Source organism: Orcinus orca, chromosome 1, assembly GCF_937001465.1.
Source record: "Orcinus orca chromosome 1, mOrcOrc1.1, whole genome shotgun sequence".
Taxonomy (NCBI): Eukaryota; Metazoa; Chordata; class Mammalia; order Artiodactyla; family Delphinidae; genus Orcinus; species Orcinus orca.
Genome location: NC_064559.1, coordinates 15,964,918 through 15,986,613, shown reverse-complemented (window position 1 = coordinate 15,986,613; position 21,696 = coordinate 15,964,918). Strand labels below are relative to the sequence as shown.

At 35.9% G+C, this 21,696-nt stretch overlaps 1 long non-coding RNA gene across 1 annotated transcript in view; it reads right to left on the bottom strand.

Moving 5' to 3' along the window:
* The window catches only part of LOC117201773 (uncharacterized), a 135,553-nt gene that overhangs the window by 7,230 nt on the left and 106,627 nt on the right, over window positions 1–21,696 (bottom strand). The window contains exon 5 of the long non-coding RNA XR_007475736.1: window positions 17,024–17,094. This is a non-coding gene — a long non-coding RNA (uncharacterized LOC117201773). The remainder of the gene's footprint in view (window positions 1–17,023; window positions 17,095–21,696) is intronic.

The window sequence follows — 21,696 nt, the reverse complement described above, 5'->3', positions numbered from 1 at the left end:
ACATCTCCGTAATTTCAGCCTCACTTTAAAGGAACCAAAATTGAGAAATCATAGATGATGGATGCGTGATGGGTGTGAGTCTATGAGAAGGACTAGGTGGAATTTTAATCAGTTGACCATGCATAACAAAAAGGCATGGGTCTACAAGAAAAAGACTGGAGAATAAATGTACCTTTATGAAATTGAAATAAATAGTTAGAGGTAAGCATGCATCACTTTTGTGATTCCCTCTTTATAGGGCTTCTTCAGTGAACCAGCCAACTACAGATACAATTACTCCCACAGTAAAATGTGGGAGTGACAGATGTTAAGTCTGTGGTACATGCAGCAAAAAGCACACTGGTTTCTACTCTCATCTCGACCACTTTGAGCAAGACACTCACTCTCAAAATTTTGATTTCCGTTTGCAAAATGCGAAAAACAATACCTGTCTTGCTTATTTCACAGGGTTTTGTTTTGTTTTTTAAGAATCAAATGAAGTAATAAATGAAAATATTTTATAAATTTTAAAATGCAAAAAATAAGGCAAATAGATCTAATCGTAGGTGGTATGTCTTGTACAACTTTGTATTCTGAAAAAGCCCATGGAGAGTTAAAACAATAAGCCTTTAATGAATAAGTTAATAAAAGAATGGACCCATTTTTCTGCCACAGGGCTGCACATGGAAACATAGCATTTGCAACATGGTATCAGGTTGGCTTGATGGACATTTTAGAATCTGTCCTCATTGTGGCCATTTGGGGCAATTTCTATAGATGAGGTATGTACCAGCCCTCTTGTATAGGTTTATGTGGTACTTGATAGGTGTTTATTTATTTTTTTTGTTAGGTGTTTATTGAATAGTATTTATTCAGAGTCAATTAATGAATGAGTGAATGAATGGAAATGTTTAGACCCTTTTTTGTCACTCTTTTTTTCTCACAACTTATTCCATCAAAGCAATAGGAATTGGTGGTTGTTCAGTTAATATAGTAGGCATTCAAAATGTTTGTTGAATGAATAAAGAAATAAATGTGTAAATGCAATGTATGAACATGGAGATAAGCCTGCCTCTTTTTTCCAGCTTTCTTGAGATATAATGGACATATAAAATTGTGTAAATTAAAGGTGTACAATGCACTGATTTGATACACATACACTGCAATATGATTACCACTGTAGCATTAGCTAACCCTCCATCATATCACATAATCACCTTTTTTTTTTTTTTTTCTGGTGAGAACATTTCAGGTCTATTCTCTTAGCAACTTTCAAGTATATACTAGAATAACGTGAAGTATAATCACACTGTTGTGCATTAGATCCCTAGAACTTATTCTTCTAACTGCAGAGTTGTACTCTGACCAACATTTCCCCGTTTCCACATACATATACATATATATGTATATACATGAATCTTCTTTATCCATTTATCTGTTTATCTGTTGATGGATACTTTAGTTGTTTTTATATCTTGGTTATTGTGAATAATGAAAGATCATGAGAGTGCAGATATGTCCTTGGCATCCCGTTGTCCTTTCCTTTGGATATATACTCAGAAGTGGGATTGCTGGATCATATGGTAGTTCTATTTTTAATTTTTTAAGGAACCTCCATACTGTTTTCCATAGTGGCTACACTAATTTACATTCCTACTAACAGCGCACAAGCATTCCCTTTTCTCTGCATCCTCACCAACACTTGTTACTTTTTGTGTGTTTTTTTTTCTTTTTTTTTTTGGTACGCGGGCCTCTCACTGTTGTGGCCTCTCCCGTTGCGGAGCACAGGCTCCAGACGCGCAGGCTCAGAGGCCATGGCTCACGGGCCCAGCCGCTCCACGGCACGTGGGATCTTCCCAGACCAGGGCACGAACCCGCATCGCCTGCATCGGCAGGCGGACTCTCAACCACTGCGCCACCAGGGAAGCCCACCTTTTGTGTTTTTGATGATAGCCATTCTAACAGGTGCTACGTCATTGTGGTTTTGACTTTCATTTCCCTGATTATTAGTGATGTTGAACATCTTTTCATGTGCCTATTGGTCAACTGTATGTCTTCTTTGGAAAAATGTCTATTCAGTTCCTCCATCCATTTTTTAATTGGATCGTTTGGGGTTTTATTGTTGTTGTCATTATTGTTATTGGGTTGTATAAGTTCTTTATTTTATTTTTGATATAACTCCTTATCAGATATATGGTTTGCAAATACTTTCTCCCATTCTTTAATTTGCCTTATCATTTCACTGATGATTTCCTTTGCTGTGAAGAAGCTTTTTTAATTTGACATAGTCCCGCTTATTTATTTTTGCCTTTGTTGCCTGTGCTTTTGGTGTCACAACCAAAATTTTATTGCCGAGATCAATGTAAAGGAGCTGTTCCCCTATCTTTATTACTAGGAGTTTTAAATTTCAGGTCTTTGTTTAAGTCATTAATCCATTTTAAGTTAATTTTTGTGAGTGGTATAACTACTACTGCAGGCAGTTATTCAGTTTTCCTAATACTATTTATTTATTTATTTTACTGCTGAACTTATTTTTTTTAACTTTTTATTTTATGTTGGAGTATAGCTGACTAACAATGTTGTGATAGTTTCAGATGCACAGCAAAATGACTCAGCCATACATAGGCATGTATCCATTCTCCCCCAGACTCCCCTCCCATTCAGGCTGCACACACACACACACACACAGATGGCATCTATAGAATGAATTCCTAGAGGTAGAACTGCTGGTTTAAAAGGGTTTTGCACCAGAAGGCAGAGAACTAGCTTATTGTATTTATTTTTTTGTGTTTTAACGATGTTTGAGAATATCAGCCCTATCCAGAAAAATAATCAATGGGTTTCTTTTTCCTTTAAAGTTAAAATTGGATATTAAAGGCACTCGGCTTTAAGATGGGATAATACTAGACAACTAGGCTCAGCTCTGTACATTAGAACTTTCTGATTTTCAACATAAGAAAGACTTTAAGAAAAATCTGAAAAACTACCTGGAATAAGAATATCAGGAGACCATCTTACTCTCTTTGGAGAATTTACCTTAGACATGACAGAACTGGTAGAAATGTGTTTCTTTCAGATGCATTTCATGTGCATTCTTTTGCTTTGGATGGGCTTTTTTCTTTTTCTTTGCAAAGAAAAATTGTTATTATTGATTTTCCTTAACTCTCCCTCTCTCCTTATTTTTGTAATGCTTTAAAATGATTGAAATTATGAGGAAATTTATAAATTTAACCTATTCAACAGAGAAGAAATATTCATACATGGGAACACTAATATGTATTGACAAATACAACTGATCAACAGCTAATGGTATGATTTCCACTTTGATTGAGTGAAAATAGCTACAAACATGTTAACAATCTGAGTTAAAATTGGTACAAAAACTAATCCTTCTCTAAACACAATAATAAGTCCTTGGTAGAATTCACGTGGGAGATTTTCTTAAAATTAATTTATAAGGAATAGTTTTTGGAGGGATTAGCCTAGAGTTCTGTCAACAAAAATAGAGGAAAAAAATCAATACAGAGCTATTTCATCCAAAACTGTTGGCTAAAGAGATAAATTGTCATTTGCTTATATCAGTTGTTCTCAGCCCTGATTGCATATTAAAATCAAGAGATTTTTAAAAAATACAAATGTTCACCTGGACCACTTAAATCAGAATCTCTGGCTGAGGGAGGGGAGTGGCAGATATCCACATTTTAAAAATCTTTGCTGGTGATTCTAATATGAATCAAGTTTCAGAACTGCTGGTTTCAGAAAGATAAGGAACAGAAATTTAGAATGAAACTCTTCCTGGTAAGTATCAGGACACCAAAGTGAGGTGAGACAGATCACCTCTCGTTGTATGCTGATTTACAAAGCAAAGCCTCCAAGAATCTATTACATTTTTCTGGAAGCTTCAACAAATTCAAGAATATAAAGATGGAACAGAGAGAAGATTTAAGGAGAACGTTATGGTGGAGACCTCTTCGGAGAGAGCTGATGCTATGCTGGCATCTTCATTTCCCTTCTGTAAAGGAGGCATGGCGAGTGCTCCCTTTTGCTTCAAACATAGAGAAAGGGGTTACACTCAGAGAGCTTGAGATACTGTCCTGCCATCAGGAGACACAAGACTGCTGTCTGATTCGTGCATAAGAAAGCTTTATCAAGCATAGATTGGAATCTGTTTTCTACCAGCCAACTGCTCTGTTGGTGGAATCAACAGTGTTATAGTTCGGGAATCACCCTGCCTCTCAGAGTTTGTCAAGGAAAGGGAGACATCAGTGTTTCCCTGTTGGAGAAAGGCAGTGACATAGGAGAGGGATCCTGCATGATTCCTGATCAACACGGTTGACAGGAGACATGAGCCAAACTCAGCAGAAAGAGGTCGAAGGGTGTATCCTCAGATAGAAAGTGGGAGTGGCAGGTGTTCACTTTCAATAGAGCTGTAATCCCCTGGGTCAGCATAAGAACAAAAATCTCAAAGAGCTCACAAAAGCCACCCATGAGAGGAAGAGTCAGCCAAAATTATCTTCCAGGATGACATTTTAACCAGCTGCCAGAGAGAAGGCATGAAGCACTCCAGCTCAAGTAAAGATCAGCCTATTCTTTGTCCTCATTTCCCTTCTGCTACAGCAGGACTGAAGAGTAGAAGAGTTAGCAAAAGAGCGGTAAGTGAGCAGGAAGAGGAGGGGGTAAAGCTGTCCACGCCCCCTTTCCCACTGCAGGTTGACATCCCGAAGCCTGCCCAAGCTGGGGGAGAAGAGTACAGTGTTAAATGGACATTGGAGTTGGATTAGCAGGCACACTCGCCCTACGATCCCTCAACTTGTAAGAGCACAGCAGAAAGTAAAGACTGAGTTTTAGTCACCTGACATATTCTAATTAATGATTTTGGTCTTGACATGACTTACTCACCCTTTTACCTACGAGACTCCCTGTGCCCTTGATCCCAAATGTCTTCTTGCTTCTTAATCTGTGGCTTCCATGCTAGAGCTTCTTCACCTGTATCTTGCTTACTTGTATTTGACATCTAGTAGCTGATCTCTTCTCAACTCTCTCTTAAGAACAGTAATTTCTCATTTGCTTCCCACTCTGATGAGCATAAATAATTCCCAGTGACCCCCATGAATACCCAAGTCTTCACCCTGTGCACTGCCAGCCTTCACCTGCAGCGAGGCATGTCTCATCATGGAATAAAACAGAACAGTTAATTAGGTATTTTACTTTCCAACTTGTTTGGTTAACATCTGGAGGTGTAGGCAAACAACAAAGAGCAACACAGTATATAAAGCTCATTAGTGAGGCATAACAGTACCCAACAGAATGGAGCTAGAGTAAACTGTGAGCTCATCCAAATTATAGAGTTGCAAATGTAGTTTTATTTGCATTTGATGAATTGTGTGTTAGTAATGCACTGTAAATCATGGGACCTATAAGGGTGGCGTAATTTTTGTTAAAGCTACACACAAATTTGGGCACCTTAACTTAGAGCTATTTACTTTGCTTTTAAAATGGAACAAAAAGTAGGTTTCAAAATGATAAAAACAGTCTGATCAATTTCTTGTTAAGGATTTGAATTTTGACAAAGTAGGGAACTCAGAAAATTATTGCAAAGATGACTTTTATATCCCTGATAATGTAATTCTTTAGTACTGGAAATTACTTTCTTTTTAGCTGCTATGATCTTTTCCAGTCTCTCTCACAAATTACTTTGGATTGGCTTTCTAAGCCAGTCTAGTATGAAACCTCTAGGGAAGGCTCAGTTGCAATATATAAAGCAGCAGTTTTGGTTCATTATTGCATTTTTCCTTCCTAAAATATAGAATACTAATAATAGAGGCATAGGGTGTCACATGTCCCTATGTTAATGAGAAAATTGGTAATGGTGACATTTAGTTAATTCACACAATCATTATTAAAAGTACACACAATTTAAAGTAATGAGGTATAGATTAACCTCCTTAACTGCCTTTCCATGAGTAAGATGATTCTTGTATTCCTGCCATTTTTGTTCATTAATTTATTCAACAATTATTTATTGATTGTCTAGAATGTGTCAGGCTTGGTGCTAGAGATATAAAGTAGGATAAGATACCATCCTGTGCCTGCTCCACAATCTTGATGTATTTGCAGAGAAAGGCTAATAAAAGATAATTTCAGTAGATAAGTGTTACAACAAGTGTGCACCAACTCCAGTGATGAAACTAAAAGAGGCACAATTAATTGATTGGGAGGATTTGAGAGGGGAACGTTTCAGAGAGGAGAAGATCTTTGAATTAATTTCCCAAATTAGAATAGGTATTCTAAGGCCACTCTGAGAATGGTGAAGGAAGGTGGTTTTGTGCTAAAATACTTGGGCATGAAGCAGCTTGGCACCTTCAGGAAGCTGTCAGTCATTTGATATGACAAGAGTGTAGGGTATGAGCAACAAAGTCCCAGGAAGTACACTGATAAATGAAGACAAGTCCTAGATCACAGAGTACAATCACTCTCCACATCTGTGGGTTCTGCATCCACAGATTCAATCAACCAAGGATCAAAAATACTTCTTAAAATCCTAGAAATTTCCAAAACCCAAAATATGAATTGGCTATGCACTGGTGACTATTTACACAGCATTCATATTGTATTAGGTGTGATAAGTAATCTAGAGATAATTTAAAGTATATGGGAGGACATGTGTAGGTTATCTGCAAATACTACATCACTTTATATAAGGGACTCGGGCATCCACAGATTTTTGTATCTATGGGAGGTCCTGGAATGAATCCCCCACGGATACTTAGGGACAACTGTACCTTGCAAGTATGCTGTAGAATTTGGTGTTCACTCTGTAGGCAATGGGAAGCTATTAGAATACACTTAGAAGGAAAATAGCATTGTCAGTTTTGTGGTTTTAGACAGCTTATTCTGGCAGCCATTTGAAGGATTAGTTAAAAACTCAAACTTGAATCTTTCAAATCTGTGATCATTTAACCTATAGGTTCAGAGGGTCTGTTAAACTCCTACAACTGCATACAAAATTTGTGTACCTATATACTATTTCTGGGGAGAAGGCCCATAACATACGTTTGACTTTCAGTCACTGAAAGAGGATGATATTGAAGGCTGGGAAGTAGGATGACCAACTTATCCCAGTTTGCCTGGGACTCTTCTGGTTTTAGTACGAAGAGTATTGCATCTGGGAAAGCTCTAAATTCCAAGCAAACTGTGATACATAATCATCTTACTAAGAAGTCAGAAGACTGTGGCAATAGTCCCGGTAAAAGGAAATGAGAACTTCAGTTAGAGGAGAAGGAATGACCTTGAGCAGTATAAGCTACAGAACTGAGTGGCTAATGGGTTTAAAGTATTGGAGAAAGGATGAACTGAGGATAAAACCTATGTATCTAGCTCTAGTTACTATATTTATCTGGTTGCCATAAAAGAAAGTGTGTGTGGGGTGTGTGTGTGTGTGTGTAAGGATGACTTCCATTTTGAACATGTTGATAATAAGTATTTATGAGGTTCTGATGGACATGCCTGATAGGAAGTTGGATATGTAGATTTAAAGTTGTAGAAAATATATCTAGGATGGATATGTAATTTGTAAGCCATTACATTATAAGTATTAATTGAAATTTGAATAAGCCTATTCAAAGTACCGTAAGCAGATTACCAAGAGAAACTTCACTCTAAGAAACTAAGGGAAGAAAGACTGTGATTTTTATTTATAAATTTAAAGTTTTAAATATTTTCATGGAAATATTAATGTAAACAGAAAGAAATTTGAATATAAAAATTGAAAAGGAGGAAATGAAATATTACTTGAAGCTTGTATAATTATACACTTAGAAATTATTTGAAAATATGATTGAAGACAAGAAGAGAATTTAATAAGCTGGCTAGATACAAAATATACACAGAAACCAATAGTTTCTGTTTATATGAACAATAAAGAGTTAGAAGATTTAATGGAAAAAGACAATCATCTACAATAGCGAGAATGACAGTTAATATTAAATGCTATTATTGATGAATACTGAATGTTATTATGTGCTAGGTACTCTTCTAAGGCTTTCATAGGCCTACTGCATTTAATCCTCAAAACAACTGTACTTTACAGATGAGACAATGGATGCAAAGAGAGTTTAAGGAACTTGCTTGTGTTTATACAGTTAATAAGTGACAGACCTACATTTTAAGTGTAGGGAGTCTTAATCCATAGGCTGTGGTTTTAACTGTTATACTATGTAGTTAGTACCCTTAAGAAAGAAAAGTAGTAAGGTAATACTCAGGAATATACTCAACAAGAAAGGCCCAAAATCTGTATAAAGGAAATGTTAACATGCTATCAATGGAGAAAGGAAGTGTTGGACAAATAGACTTGGATGGAAAAAAATATAAAAATACAAGTTCTAAAAAAAAAAAAAAAAAAAAAAATACAAGTTCTCCCTAAACTGATCTATAAATATAACTTGATTCCAATATAAATAACAATAATTTTTTCCTGTGAAACTAGTTTTAAAATTCATATAAAATTTTTAAAAGGAAAAACTTCAGAAATGAAGAGTATTGTTAAAGGGATAGCCCATCAGATATTTTAAAACTATTAAACTTTTCAACAATTAAAAAAAGGCAGCACTGGCACATGAGCAGACAGATAAATGGAATTCCAGAAATAAATAAGTGCATAAGGATTCACTATATAGTAAAGGTGGCATTATATAATATATATCATCTATCAGTGGAGGAGAAGATGGATGATTCAATAAATGGTTCTTGAACAAGAGGGAAGTCATCTGGAAAAAAATGAATTCATATCTTATCACTTAAAACAAGAGAATTTGAGAATTGAAGAGTCCACTGTAAAAATATTAAAGCATAAAATTAATAGAGAAAGAAATTATTTTATAATCCCAGTGTATGAGAGACCTTTATGTGTATGACACAAATGCAAAGGCCATAAGAAATTATGTTGATCTGCAAATCAGTGATACATCACATTAACAAAATGAGAAATAAAAATCATATATCATCTCAGTTGATGCAGAAAAAACGTTTGACAAAATTCAACATCCATTTATGAAAAAAACTCTCAACAAAGTGAATAGAGAGGGAATGTAACTTAACACAATAAAGGCCATATATGACAAACCCACAGTTAACATAACTAGTTCAATGGTGAAAAGCCTAATGTCTTTCTTCTAAGATCAGGAACAAGACAAGGATGTCTACTCTCACCACTGTTATTCAACATGGTTTGAAAGTCCTAGATGGACCAATTAAGCAAGAAAAAGAGCTCAAAGGTATCCAAATCAGAAAGAAAGAAGTAAAACCGTCATTATTTACAGATGACATGATACTATATATAAGAAAATCCCTAAAGACTCTGACAAAAAACTATTATAATTAATAAATGAATTCAGTAAAGTTGTAGGAGACAAAATTAATATACAGAAATATGTTGTGTTTCTATACACTAATAACAAATATCAGAAAGATATCCCATTCACAACTGCATCCAAAAGAATAAAATAGCTAGGAATAAGTCTAACCAAGGAGGTAAAAGATCTGTACACCAAAGACTATAAGACACTGATGAAAGAAATTGAAGACACAAATAAATGGAAAGATATTCCACATTCATGGAAGAATAAATATTGTTAAAATGTCCATACTCCCCAAGGCAATCTACAGAGTCAATGCAATCCCTATCAATATATCAATGGCATTTTTCACAGAAATAAAACAAATAATTCTAAAATTTATATGGAAACTCAAAAGATCTTGAATAGCCAAAGCAATCTTGAGAAAGCAAATCAAAACTGGAGGTATCACACTCCTTCATTTCAAACTGTATCAACAAAGCTACAGTAATCAAAACAATATGGTATGGCACAGAAACAGACAGGTAGATCAATGGACAGACTAGAAAGTCCAGAAATAAACCCACACATATATGGGCAATTGATCTATGACAAAGGAGCAAAGAACATGCACTGGAGAATGTACAGTCTCTTCAATAAATGGTGTTGGGAAAAATGGACAGCACACACAAAAGAATGAAATTAGACCACTATCTTACACCATACACAAAAATTAATCCAAAATGGAGTAAAGACCTGAATTTAAAACCTGAAACCATTAAATTTCTAGAGGAAAACATAGGCTCAACCTCACCGCTGCCCCTGATATCTGGACTCCAGTTGGTCTAGTTGTTTCTGTCATTTCCCACCCATGCACAGTGACACTGCACTGCTACCATGTTGAACAGAAAGGGTGCTGCCACAAGTGAGGTAAGAAGAAGAATTAATCCACCAACCAGAAGGCAGTTGTTGAGCAAAACTTGTGTTAGGTACAACGAAGGATATTGAAAATGCATAAGAAAATGAATATCTTTGTATGGTGACAGATGGCAACTAGATTTATCACGGTGATATTTTGAAATTCATAGAAATATCAAATCACTAGGTTGTGTGCCAGGAACTAACATAGTGTTGCAGGTCAATTATACTTTAAAAACAAACAAACTCATAAAGAAGAGATCAGATTTGTGGTTACCAGAGATGGGGGCTGGGAGGAGGGGGAATTGAATGAAGGCAGTCAAAAGTACAAACTTCCAGTTATAAGATAAATAAGTACTAGGGATGTACTGTACAACACAAAAAAGATAATTCACACTGCCGTATGTTATAAATGAAAGTTACTGAGAGAGTAAATCCTAAGGGTTCTCATCACAAGGAAAAAATTTTTTTCTATTTCTATAATGTTGCATCTATATGAGATGATGAATGTTCACTAGACCATTTCATGATGTATTAAGACAAATCATTATGTTGTACATTTAAACTTACACAGTACTGCATGTCAATTATATCTCAATAAAACTGGGAAAAAATGTTCATTCCCAGTGAGAAATTGTTTCACGTTAAGTAAAGCAGGCTTATGGGAACCCTTTCAAAGGCTTGTACTTCAGTTTATTAATTGTCAGTCTGTTCTCTTTGTTCCTGTGACTGTCATGAACCCTTGTGAAGTGAGGGATTCATTTATTCAAGTTTAACTGAATACATGAAAAAACACGAATGAAAAAAAAAGAAAATACCTAAGAAAAATTTAGCTTTAAGGATCTTACCTATTAGAGGAATAAGGCAAAACATTAACATTGAACAAATCTAGACATATATGAATAAGTGTCAGAGGAAGAAAAGATAGAGATTTCAGGGTGAGCTGGTGTGATTGGTATAGGCTACATGAGGGAAGAGAGATGTGATCTGAGAGATGAAGTTTCATTCAGAATTTTGACAGGTGACTACATTGAAATATCAAGTCGTCTTCATATTATCTCTTATCTCCCAATAAAAAGGTCAAAATAGCCAGTGTTGTCACTTGAAATATCTGCATTTAATCAAGTCACAATTATTTGTGTCAGGGAAAGAAATAACTCAAAAATAATTTACTTTGGAATTGGAATAGAATGTGTGATATTACTTGAAGTCTATCTGTCCTACTCATTTTGGTGTGTTTAGGTTAATGGTAAAATAAGCTTGTATTCTCTGAGCACACACAAGAGAGCAGAGAGACCTGACTCGGCACTGGATGGTGGTGAGCGAAGCCACCCTAGGATAAAAAAAATGGCAAACGCTCCTCAATCACTTTCATGTTGTTGTGGCCAAACACAAATAGCCTCAAAACATCTGGGATTTCCTCATTTTAGTTCCAAGTTGTCAAATTTTCACACATTCTTGCTTTTTAGTGCTCGGAGGTGAGGTCTTTTTTTCTAACTTGATTTGTGTCCTCTTGCAAAATTGTTAAGAATTCCCATCAAATGGGGGCCTTAGATTTTCCCACGTCAACTGTCTCTTACAATGGCAGCTGGTGTAGACAGAGGAAAAGAAAGACTAGAGAGGTGTAAAGAGAATTTCTGGGTAAAAAGACAACGACATCAACAGCAAACTAAATTATTAAAGAAAATTTCCTAAAATCTTTCCTTTAATTTCAAAGGGATCAGTAATTTGAAATTGAGGCACACAGTAGAATGAGAGCTTTCAGACATCTTTGATCCTCCCTAGAATTTCAACTTGCCTCACCCAACTTTCACACTTTTGTCTCTCTTCTCTGCTTTAGTTTTTTCCCTTAGCACTTTTCATTTTCTAAAGTACACTATACTTTACTTATTTTATCTTGTTTATACTTTGTCTTCACCACTAGAATGAATATTTCCATGTTTCTGCATGGTACAGGCTATCTGAGAATGCACACTAGTAAACTTGGTGAAAGGATGGATTGAATAAAAAGCAAGTCTTGGATGTGAAAGATAATGTATAATGAATATGATTTAAGACTTGTCTACCCCAGAGTCATTTGTTTACACCCCAGGCTAGTGAAAACCCAGGAAATTTCTCCTCCCCTCCTCAGGAATTTGTTTATATTCTAGACTGAAGGACTTTCTCTTTCTGGAAGGGAGGATGGGTTCATGTGCCAGCCACCCTATATAAGCTTTGAGTCTCATAATTTCCAGGCTCCTCTACTATGGTACGACCCTAATAAGTGTTCAAGAGAACATCTGCCCTTGTTGTGTTGCTCTACAGGGGACTGGAAAACTGATGCTAAAATGCTCTGTAGGTAATAAACAATCTGTTTTCTGATCCAGAGATTTGTGATTCCTGTCAGAATCTACCTATCTATCTATCTACCTATCAATCATTTATCTATCTATCTAAACTTAACAGACAAATGGAAGGAAGGAAGGAAAGAAGAGGGAGGGAGAAAAGGAGGAAAGGAGGGAGAGAGGAAGCAAGGTTGGTTGAATATTAACCTGTCAGAAATTCTTTATATTCCTGCATTGGATGGAAAATTTTACAGATAATAATGGAGGTCTATTCTATTCAACTTTTAGATATAAGTTGTTCTACATAAATATTTTTCAGATCACTCTTGGTAATTTTAAGTGATGTTTTCAGTTCCATGCCAACAAACAAGCCAAATAAAATTCAATTTTTGAGAAAAAAAATTAAGAAGACTAAAGAGGATTCAATATGTTTGTTTCCAAAGTATTTACTAGAAAGTATGTGATTTGCTAAGTGTAAAGAATGATTGATCATTTACCTCTGACAAAAGTCTTAGTGAAAAACTGTCCAAGAAAAGGAATGGTAGTTTGAGGCAAATTGGCTGAGGTAATAACAAAGAACTCCTTTTCTGAGATAACACATAAATCTATAAAGATGATCTATTAAAATGGCTAAAATGGGAAGAAGAATCATTTGGCCTACATTTTCCTTGGGACACGGTCAAAATATATAGAATTCTCCTCTGAACAGAAGAAATAACAAACTCTATTAAACCAAAGATTCCAGAAACTTTTAATTCGCTATTTTGCTGACATTTGGGGTATTGAGAAAAGCTTTAGCCAAATGAGCAACTCATCAATTTATCTATAGGCGTTCCAAGGTTTTTTTTTTTTTCCCCAAGTCCATTAGGGTATGAAGTGATTCATGAAAAACTTCAAAAGGATTGATTAATGCATGTCTAGTTTCTGTAGTTAAAATATTTGAAAGCTCTTTACTCCCCCCAAGTTTTACAGTGATTCACCTAAAAAAATCTCTTTCGTTGGCAGAAACACATGTTACTTACATTTCTACACTCAAGAGAAACACTGTAGAGACCAAAATATTATGTTACTAAGTTAATGATATGCATATCTCATAGAATTTTCTGTAATCGATATCTGTGACCAAGTTGGCAACAGATCAAACAGTTCCCCAGACTGTTTGATCCCTGCTAGGCCCCTCCTCTGACTGCTTCACCCACTGACCATTACACAGTTTATTATATGCGTCACCTTCAGACAATGATTCACTGCCAGTGTATGATCTTACTACAGCTGCTGCATATATATCTGGGGATTTCTATCTTTCTCAATGTCAATCATAATATTTACTTACTCATATGCTAACAAAAGCACTATGTTTCATATATTGCATAATTAGCTATATAGATATTCTTTTAGCTGTATATACAGATATCCTGTGACCTAGGCAAAAACTGTGTACCCCAACTTTGAGAGAAGACAGTACAAGGGGGGTATGACACATGCTCAACATAATACTCTATATTTGCCTGTCACGTCATTGGACAGTTTCAAAGCAGTTTCACTGGCATTTCATCTGATCTTCAGAACTACAAGGTGACCCACCTTCTGATTTTCAAGTCTGTCACATCAGACAGGTTTAGGCTCATTCTGAATGAGCCTAGAAGGTAGAACAAACCAACAGATGAAATCTGTAGGGAGTCACATTTTAACCCCCAATTAAGGCGCATTTTCTGCCTATTAGACCTCTATGGGTACACTAGTTTGTTTTGTAGTTAGTGTGTTTCTTAATGAAAATATCCAATACAGTGTGACAAAAAAGAAGTAAGGTATCCACTGAGTAGCCAGGTGAGATGACCTTTCAAATATCTTCAAATGTTGGAACCCTTGGGTAAGTGCTCTAGGATTGCTTTAGTTTAGGAGAGGTAGCAGCCTGCTGTCCTTCAGATCCTAAAAGGGAATCCATCACCCCTCTCTTCCCTGTCTATATTCTTCAGTGCTACTGGACACATGCCCAGTTAAGACGCAGAACAGTTCAGCCATGGGCTGCAGCTGCTGCGTGGCTAATGGAAAAGGCGGCCAGGAATGCATACTCTGTCTACTCCGTGCCAACAGGCTCGCCTGATCTGAACAAAAATCCAGTCAAGCTGCCTCTTTGGCACTATGCGAGCAACACATCTGGGTGCCTCACAAGATTTCTCACTGAAGTGAGGGGCTGATTTCAAACTATGTAGACCCAACATTAAATGCTCTCTTCCCCAGTGGGCTGTGCCACAAGCCAGTGAAAGTTGGGAAAAGAACCTAAAAAAAAAAAAAAGAGTGGATATACGCATAACTGAGTCACTTTGCTGTACACTTGAAACTAACACAACATTGTAAATCAACTATACTCCAATAAAAATTAGAAAAAAAAAAAGTTGGGACCATGAAATCCATGGGATCTTGGAGCAGCAAAGGGTCAGTGATCTTACCCTACATTTCTCAGAATATGTTCCATGGAAACATTGCTTTGTGAAAGGCTCCTTGGGAAGAAAATGATCTGATATTAAAGAAATTAAAGAAATATTGCACATTTGGATCTTTCTAGAAGATTCACAGTGCACATTAATTTATTAAATGTTTTGAGAAGTCCTACTGCAAAGAAGCTTCAGTAAACGCAGATCTGACAAACACAATTTTTCCCTTGCATAATGGTCATTAACATTCCATAGAAAATACACTAGGAGATAACGATATTTTAGTACCAAACCCTTCTTTCTACACATGAAGAAACTTAGGTCCAGAGAAATAAAGTGACTTGTCCCAGGCTGAATAAACTGACAGAGTTATGACTAGACTTGGGTTTCCTAATCTTAGTTTCTTTTTTTCTGAAAGATTTTCATGATCCCATTCTCGACTTTTCTACTTCATTTTATCATGCCTAGGTGTGGTGCTCATCTTTAGACTGATCAGCTCTGGCTACAGGGTAGAGTCTGGGAAAAGCCTTAGGATAAGTGACAGTTTGGCCAGTCTACTGGAGCCAAGAGCGGTCATGCTGTAAAAAACCAACAGCATGTCAGATTGTGGAGAGATATTCTACCAGATTTGGAATTATTCACAACTAAAAAGTTATGGCTGCTCTAACACATGCATTTCCTCATTTGCATACAAAATTCCTAATGAGCCCTTGCTTGACCTAATTCACCTGTTCCACACAGAACCTCAAGTCCATTCAACCCAACTCAAAATAAGACAGCTAGAGATTACATCCTGTTAATGTTCCATAAGTGATATGATCATTATAAGTTCAGAAACTCAGGATTCCTTCTCTAGCTGGCTCAGTCAGATTCAAATATGGCTCTTGAGATGCATAAAATCTATGGACTTAACATCCTCCCCAAATACAGCCCAGTATACAATGGTGTGTGGGGTGGGAAGGGGAAGAGGGCAGCAGTGAAAATTCCCATTTGAAAAATTAGAGAGAGGAGCACACCATACCTTGTACACTTATAGATGGTGGTAGCAAGATGGACATTGGGTGAGTGACTTACTTCTTTAACGATTAACTAAGCCTCATAAATGGTCAATATGGACCCCAAGATCAGACTTCTGGAAATATTTCCCCTGTGGTTTTCAGGACCATCCATGAAAAAGGCATTGTGGAATCCTCTGGTTGTCCCCTACCTGTTTAATTCTCTTGGTGGTCATTTTGGTGACTGTGAATTGCCTAAGATGCTGAGAAATGCAGTCATCTTTTTTTCAGCCCTAAGAATCTTTTTGATCATACAGTTACCCTAAGAATTTAAGTGGCTGTTGCTCAATATCACTATTGTAGACACTCTTTACTAATTAGCACTATAGGAAATCATATCGTCTAATATGGACTGAACTACAAACTCGAGACACTGTCCAGTTTCCTAATATTTACTTAAAGTTATCAGCCTTGGAGCATAAATAAAACACAGTAGGTTGACTTGGGGCAGCTAGATATTTTTTCCCATATATGAATTTATTTTAGATCAGAGCTATCCTATAAAATGTCCTGCAATGATGGAAATTTCTTATTTTGTGCTATCCAATACAGTAGGCACTAGGCACATATAGCTACTGAGCACTCGATAAGTGGTTAGAACCAATGAGGAACTAAATTTTAAAATTTTATTTAATTTTAATTCATTTAAATTTACATGGCCACATGTGGCTAATGGCTACCATATTGGACAGCACAGTTCTAGAATGATCCAATGCCAAGGTTAATTCCCAACCAGAACTACATATTATAGCAATTATCAAAAGGTGCTTTGATAGCAAGAGACTATGAAATTAGGGTTCTCTGATTCACCTCCTCTTTTTCTGTGTATTTATATTTTAAACTGTAACCCTGTGTTATCTTTAGCATCAGAAGCAGAGTCTATTAAAAAAACACTACACTAATATTGCAGCTCAGAAAGCCAATGATGATCTGATCTTAAGCACTTTAAGATCTTCCTTATAACAAAGTTATATACTTACCCTGTTATTTCCGATTCTATTTTTCAGCAAAGTAACCTTGGACAGGAACTTCTTGCCCTCTTGAAATATGTCTATGGAGGCCATGAGAAATATTCAGCAACTCTGATAATCTAATAATTTCCCACAAAATTCTTAAACTTTCAGCCTCAAAGAGCATACTATCCAATCCCAAGAGAGAAATCAGGTAATCGTTACCAAAAATTAATTGTTTTTCATTCTGATCCTAGAATGGGGAAATACTCACTGCTCCCAGCCCTCATGAGTTAGTTCCATATTTTCTCCGAAGTTCTGTTTTTCTTTAAATATTTGCCAATTTCAGTACTAGTATTCTTTTGGTTCCAAGTGACAGAAATCCATTTAAGGCACACAAAAAATAGGTAACTACGGATATAGGAAGGCCTCATAGAAGGCAAGACAGGAATAGTCAAACATATGTATAAATAGAAACTGTATTGCAGGTATTCAGTGGCACCTAGTGAAATGGATGGCATCTTTTAAACCCCAACCTGAACATAAACGGATAAATTGCTTTTTTTCTGTGAATAAATCTTCAGGAAGCTTCCTAAACTCTTTTTTTGTTTGTTTGTTTTTGATATAGACTGTCTATATTTTAATTTTTCTTAGTAGCTTCCAAGCAAGATTTTAAAATTTAGTTGTGCTCCATATTTATAGTTTACCAGGACCTCTTGAGGACTGAGTTTCCTCTGTCACACTGTGTTCTCACTGAGAGTCACTTTATCTCATGAATCCCATGCTTTGGATTCTCTGCTGTGACCTCCTCCATCAAATTACTTCTAGCTTCCCTTTGTAAGAAATGACTTTCTTTTTCTGCCTGCCTTTACACTCCTCCTTTTCTTTTTAGTATTTGTTAGTATTCCCTTCACATGCCCAGAACCAAAAGGACTGAAATAGAAAACATGTCAACAGCAGCCCCAAAACACTGAACAGTGGGCACAGCTTGGAAAATGAGGGAGAGAAGTGGGCAACATGAAGGGTGAATGGGCTCCAGTTTTCTGCTACTGGGGACTGTCTGACAAAGACCCACAGCAGAAGTACCAAAACACTTCAGTGAAACTTCATAAAATCTGAGGATAATATGTGGCAATTAGAACAAAAAAGCTGATGGATCTGTTCTTGGAGAACCATTTGCCTTCAGAAGAAATTGGTCATGATGGTGGATGGATATGAAACCAAGTTATCTGAAGAATGATTGAAGATACTGGAAATTTTAGCCTAGCATCAGAAAATTACATAACCTAAGAGTCAAAATATTACATAACCAAAAGTCACTTCATCCAATCTTCTGTAAAATGTTTAAATTTCCTACCAACTATTTGTCTAACCAATGCTTAAAATGAGGATTAGTTTCCTCATTCCTTAAATAAGCAAAGCAGCTTATTTAATAGATATATTTTTAAAGAGCCTTTTACCGAGTTTATAAAAACATACAAAAATTTCACAAATCATAAGTGTACAGCTTGATGAATGTTCAAAATATGAACTTTTTTTTGTTCCTAAGGATCATCTGTCTACTTGATTTATTTTAAAAAATTATTGAGGTACAATTGACATATAATATTAGTTTCAGGTGTACAATATGATTCAATACTTGTATATATTGTGAAATGATCACCACAAAGTCTAGTTAATATCCATCACCTCACATAGTTACAATTTTATTTTCTTCTGATGAGAACTTTTAAGATCTACTCTCCTAGCAACTTTAAAATATGCACTATAGTGTTATTAACTATAGTCACCATGCTGTACATTACATCTCCATGACATTTATTTTATAACTGGAAGTTTGTACTTTTTTTTTTTTTTTTTTGCGGTACACGGGCCTCTCACCGTCGTGGCCTCTCCCGTTGCGGAGCACAGGCTGCGGACGCGCAGGCTCAGCGGCCATGGCTCACGGGCCCAGCCGCTCCGCGGCATGTGCGATCTTCCCGGACCAGGGCATGAACCCGTATCCCCTGCATCGGCAGGCGGACTCTCAACCACTGCGCCACCAGGGAAGCCCTGTACTTTTTTATTGAAGTAGAGTTGATTTACAATATTGTGTTAGTTTCAGGAGTACAGCACAGTGATTCAGTTATTTCTTCTGATTATATTCCATTACAAGATATTGAATATAATTCCCTGTGCTGTACAGTAAATCCTTGTTGCTTAAGTATATTTTGATCCTCTTCACCCATTTTGCCCACCACGCACTCCCTGCCTGCAGCAAATACTAATCTGTTCTCTGTACCTATGACTTCAGTTTTGTTTTGCTTTGTTTTGTTTTAAGAATCCACATATAAGTGAGATCATACACTATTTGTCTTTCTCTCTCTGACTTACTTCACTTAGCATAATGCCCTCAAGTTTCATCCATGTTGTTGCACATGCCAGGATTTCCTTATTTTCAATGGCTGAATAATGTTCCATCATATATACATGATGGATCATAAATATGGTGGAATATTATATATATACATATATATCATTATATTTCACTGATGAATATAATTCATTATAATGAATATTCCATTATATTTATATATATGATGCATTTTCTTTATTCATTTATCCACTGATGGATGCTTAGGTGGTTTACTTGTCTTGGCTATTGTAAATAATGCTGCAAAAAGATGCAGCTATCTTTTTGAATTAGTGTTTTTGTTTCCTTAAGATAAATACGCAGAAGTGGAATTGCTGGATCATATGGTAGTTCTAATTTTTTATTTTTTTGAGGAATCTCCATACTTTTTTCCACAGTGGCTGCACCAATTTACATTCCCATCAAATGTGCACAAGGGTTCCTTTTCTCCACATACTGGCCAACAGTTGTTTTTTCTTGTCTTTCTAATAACAGCCACTCTAACAGGTGTGAGGTGACATTTCATTGTGGTTTTGATTTTTATTTCCTTGATGATTAGTGATATTATGCACTTTTTCATGTTTCTGTTGGTAACTTTATACATCTTCTTTTGGAAAAAATGTCTATTTAGTTCCTCTTCCCATTTTTTACTCAGATTGCTGGTTTTTCTCTTATTGAGTTGTATGAGTTCCTTATATATTTTGGATATTAACCCCTTATAAGATATATGTTTTGCAAATATTTTCTCCCATCCCACAGGCTGCCTTTTCATTTTATTGATGGTATCATTTGCTCTGCAGAGGCTTTTTAGTTTGATGTAGTACCAATTGTTTATTTTTGTTGCCTTTGCTTTTGGTGTCAAATTAAAAAAAAAAATCATCATTAACACAGCTGTCAAGGAGCTTACTGCCTAAATAGGAATTTAGTGGCTTCAAGTCTTATGTCCAAGCCCTTAATCTATTTTGAGTTGATTTTTGTGTATAGTGTAAATTAATGGTCCAGTTTCATTCTTTTGCGTGTGGCTGTTCAGTTTTCCCAGCACTCTCTATTGAAGATTCTGTCCTTTCCCTGTTGTGTATTCTTGCCTCCTTTGTCATAAATTAATTGCCCATATATGCATGGGTTGAGTTTGGGGCTCTTTATTCTAATCCATTGATCTATGTGTCTGCTTTTATGCCAAAAAACAAACAAAATTGGCTTGATTACTCTAGCTTTGTAGTAGAGTTTGAAATCAGAGAGCAAGATGCTACCAGCTTTGTTCTTTCTCAAGACTGCTTTGGCTATTTGGGGTCTTTTGTGGTTCCATACAAATTTTAGGATTATTTCTCAATTTCTGTGAAAAATGCCATTGATATTTTGAAAGGGATTGCATTGAACCTGTAGATTGCTTTCGGTGGTATGGACAATTTTACCAATACTAATTCTTCTAATTCATGAACATGAAATATTTTTCCACTTATTTGTCTCTTCAATTTCTTTCATCAATGTCTTATAGTCCTTAGTGTACAGGTCTTTCACCTCCATGGCTAAATTTATCTCTAAGTATTTTATTCTTTTTGATGCAGTTGTAATGAACTCTCCATTTTAATTACCAAGAAATAGATCATTAATAGCATCCAAGAAACGCCCTTCAGTTTCTTTCCCCTTCAGTTCATTCCTGGAGATAACCACTATTCACTATCTGCCAACATCAGTTAGTTTTGCCTGGTTTTGAATTTTATATAAAATGAAGTCATACAGTATGTACTCTATTGTGCCTGGCTTCTTTCATCCTCATATAGTTTTTGTGGGAGTAAATATTGCTACAAATGTTTTGGAATATTGTTTGGTATTATCTAGTAAAAATAAACATAAACTCACCCTATGACCCAGAAATTGTACTCCTTCCTAAGCATATACCAAATCTAAATGTGTACATATGTGCACTAAAAGGCATGCTTAAGAATATCCATAACAGTCCTATTTATAATAGCCTTAAGTTGAAAATATCAAATGTCCATTTACAGTAGAATGGATACATAAATTATAATATATTCTCACAGTTGAATAAGAATGAATGAACTATTGTTTCACACAACAATAAGGATGGATGAATCTCATAGTCATTTGATATTTTGACAGCTTTGATTCTTGAATGATTTTTCATATTTGAGTGGATGTCTGACCCTAGCTCTTTGACCAAATTTAATTAAAGAACAAATACAATCTTGATTCCATGCTTCAGATAAGATTGTCATGTACTATTTATACTTAGATTGATCTAGAGCACGTTTAATATCTTAATGGGTAAAAGGAGATTTATAATGTACCC